At 52.8% G+C, this 3,625-nt stretch overlaps 1 long non-coding RNA gene across 1 annotated transcript; it reads left to right on the top strand.

Annotated features, from left to right (window-relative positions):
* The first annotated feature begins 1,513 nt into the window (after nucleotides 1-1,513).
* LOC136057340 (uncharacterized) lies at nucleotides 1,514-3,308 on the top strand. The gene is made up of 5 exons (XR_010623020.1): nucleotides 1,514-1,623; nucleotides 1,729-1,767; nucleotides 2,331-2,366; nucleotides 2,728-2,795; nucleotides 3,157-3,308. It is a non-coding gene; the product is annotated as an uncharacterized LOC136057340 (long non-coding RNA).
* Nucleotides 3,309-3,625: the final 317 nt, after the last annotated feature.

Below are 3,625 nucleotides of genomic sequence, written 5' to 3'. Positions count from 1 at the left end.
TCTTGTAAAAGTAACTCCGGAAGAGGAATAATGTCACACTGTATTGAAATGCAGTGAATAATGCAGCACTGATAAGCTCTGACAAACACTGCCCAGGGCAGAATCAGACCAGGGGAAACTCTTCCAGCTGACTGTTCTCTGGGCGATTCCTAAAGCAAACAGTCAAGTGTTGTTGTCAGAGATGCCCCACAACAGCTCTCTTATTTATAGGAAATGCCCCGTGAAGCTGTGACCAGCTGGCTGTTCTGCCACATGTATCCTTGAGTCGTTTGCAGTTCTGAGCTATTTATCAATGTTATGTTCTGTCTTCCTTTTCATCTGGGCAAAACAAGACTCACTTTCTTTGAAGCCATGACTGGAGGCTGTATCATCAAGGGAACAAAACTGGTAGGACACCTTTGTTCTGTTGAAGCTCAGGCACACAGCCCAGAGACTTCAAAGCCAATTTTCACCCCCCAGTCTTGGATTCCCTGCCTCTGTCCTATTGACAAACTGCACTCATGGACACAGGCAGTGCTACTGCCATGTCAGGTACACCATACAGATTTCTGGATGTAATGTGGTATCTTCTGATGTGAGCTATCTAAAGAGAGCAGAAAATGCATGACACATCTCCTGATGTGACCTCAGGGGCCTTGTCCCACTTAAATGATTCCACGATTCTATAATTACTGTGATGCTGTAGTTTTATGATTCTGTGACTCATTGGTTCTGTGATTCTGTGACCCCATGGTTCAGATATTCCATGATTCTGAGATTCCATGATTCTACAAGTTGCGGTCATTGGTTTTGCAGCAAGAAATAAGGAGGAAAGCAATCTGCCACAGCCATGGTCTGTTATTTCTCTCCTGACCACCTGTATGATGACAAGGGCACTGAGTTGACACAATGCCAGCCTCCCTGTGTCTATGTGTCCCTGTCAACCACCTGCCCCCACAGCCCATCTATGGAATTCCAGGTTCCTGTCACCAACCAGTTCCCATTCGTGCACACATCCCCATGCCCCCATACCTACATTATCCCATGCTCCCATATCTCCATGCTGTCTCCATATTGCTATGATATTCTCATGTCCCCATGATGTCCCTGTATCCCAGTGTCCCCTTTCCACACAAATATGCCCACTACCCATGTCCCATTGTCTTCCCTTTTCCCAGTGTCCCCAGATGCCAGGTCCCCATTTCCCAAGGGATCAGCCCAACACCTTGGTGCCTCACAGGACTGGAGGTAACTCATGGATGACTCCTTAAACAAAGTCATGATATGGGGACGGTATTATCTCTGGGTGATCCTGGGACACACATGGGGTGTGCTGGGTGCTGGCAGAGGCTTTGGGGTCAATGTTATCTGTATCCCAGCACTCAGTGTTCTTCCTCTGATCCTTCACTTCTTCCTATGCCCTTGGGCTAGGGCAGGGTATGGCTGCATGTTGGGCTCAGTCCATGCCAGGGGAGCCTGCCAAGCCCGGGGCATTTGGTGTTGGGAGAGAAGCTATGAGAAGATAAATGCAGCCCTGTCCTTCTGCTGCCTCACTGAACTCCCAGAGCACAGAGGAAGATGAAGGTGGCTGTGCTCAGCCTCATGCTGCTCCTCGCTGCCCTGTGCTGCATAGTGGAAGCTTAGGTGAAGCATCCATGGGAGATGAGGGCTGGGGCTGGAGATGTTCAGTGATGGAGGTCCCTGATGTTAGGGTCTCTCTCACTCCCTCTCCTATTCCTCTCCCCACAGCCACTGCTGCATCTGCAGCCCAAGGAAGATGATGTTCTGGTGAGTGTCTGGGCAGCCATGCTTATAGCACCCAAGGGTGGCCCAGCAGGGAGTTCCGCAGGGACAGGTGGGGTCTGTTCCAGCCTGGCAGAAGCAACCCCTCAATCTGGGGCTTCCAAATCTCTTCCATTTGCACCCTACTCCCCATTCCTTTTGGTCCCCAAATCTCCTGTCTTTGGGATGCCAAATGCCCTCTCTTTGGGTCCCCATAGCCCATCCCTTTGGCACCAATCATTCTCATCTCTTTAGATCCCCAATTGATATGGGGACCTGTTTCATTTTCCTCCATTCTCCTCTTTGAGATCCCTGTTCTCCATTTGGCATCCCCAAATCTCACCTCTTTGACACTCCCCAGCCCCTACCTTTGGGCCCCCAAATCCCCTGTCCCATCCCTATGTCCACCTCCAACCCTCGGCTCCTTCATGTGCGGATATGCACCCAGACCTTGGCAGCCATGAGGTTGGGGGCAGCCCCAGGGCCAACATGGGGCTTGGATGGGGACACATGGTGATACCCCAGCCCCACAGTTCCCTCACAGCTGCCCTATGGCTCTTCTTCTCCAGGTGCAGCCACCTTCCATTGATGTCCATCCTCCTCCTGTGAGTTGTGGAGTGCCCCTGGGTTGAGGACGGGGTTGGGATGTGTTTCTGTCCTCTCTGTTTCCCCTGGAACATTGGGACACCCCTGAGGCCCCAGTGCCTCTGCTGGGCTCCCTCTTGCTGTGCGCAGGCAATGAGTAGGGGAAGGAGGCAATGGGGAGCAGTTGGGGCTGAGCATCTGCAGGACCGTGGCTTGACCACAGTGTTCCAGTGCCCACAATGGGTCCCTGTGCCTTCAGGGTGTCCTAATGTTCCCCATTTTCCAGAGTGCTCCCACTGTAACCCAGTATATCCCACTGCCCCAGGTTTGTCCCATTGTCCCAGTACCCTCGATGTATCCCTTGCATCCCTTTTCTCCCAGGTCGTGCTCAGCAGAACAGAGGAGAACCCCTGCGTGTGAGACGTGTGGTCCTGGATCTCCATGTCTAGGTGAGCAGCGCTGGGATACCTGAGACCCCACAGGGCACCTGGGGGAACCTGGGTGTCTCCAGAGCCCTGAGGACCAGGCATCAGGGGCTGGGGATGGATGGGATGGAGGGCAGACCCTGACTTGTTTCAGGTGGACCTGGGCATTGTCACCTTGAGACCTTGTCTTGCGCTCTGTGGTGATGTGCTGAGGAGGGCATCTGGAAGGGGAAGGCTCAGAGTGCCCTATGGATGTCCCAGGGTCACCATACAGATGGGACAGGGGCTGTGACTGTTGTCTCCAGGGGACGCACACCCTGCCCTGGACCTGTTGGCTGCTGCCAGCCTTTCTCCTGCACTAAGTCCTTGGGGACAAACCCTGCAGGGACAAGGCTTCTTCTCACCTGTGATGCCCTTTGACATCCTTTGATGACCAGTGCAGCCTTCTGATGACCAATGTTGCCCTCCAATGACCAGTGAAGACCCTGATGATCAATGACACCCTCAGATAATCAATAAATCCTTCAGCAAAGCCAAGCTCAATGTGTCTGTGTCCTTGTTCCCATGCTCAGAAGGGACCCCTCTGATCTGTCCTTGCCTGGCTTGACTCTGTTAAGGCTGGGGGCATTAAGGATGGTGGGAGGAGCCCTTGGAGGATAAATGCAGCCTTGGCTTCCTACAGCCTCACCCAGCTCCCAGAACATGGAGAAATATGAAGGTAGCCATTCACAGCCTGCTCCTGCTCTTCACATCCATGCACCTTGGGCACAGCTTGGGGTTTGCAGATATGGGCTTGGTGACAAGGGCTTGCTCATGACCTCTTTTTCTTGGATCCCCTCTGTTCTTAGTTCCCT

The sequence above is a fragment of the Cyrtonyx montezumae genome, unplaced genomic scaffold (assembly GCF_038088225.1).
Source record: "Cyrtonyx montezumae isolate F1298 unplaced genomic scaffold, pur_monq_1.0 scaffold_62, whole genome shotgun sequence".
In the NCBI taxonomy this organism is placed as follows: Eukaryota; Metazoa; Chordata; class Aves; order Galliformes; family Odontophoridae; genus Cyrtonyx; species Cyrtonyx montezumae.
Note: the sequence above shows the minus strand (reverse complement) of the source record. Positions and strands in the feature narration are given on the sequence as shown.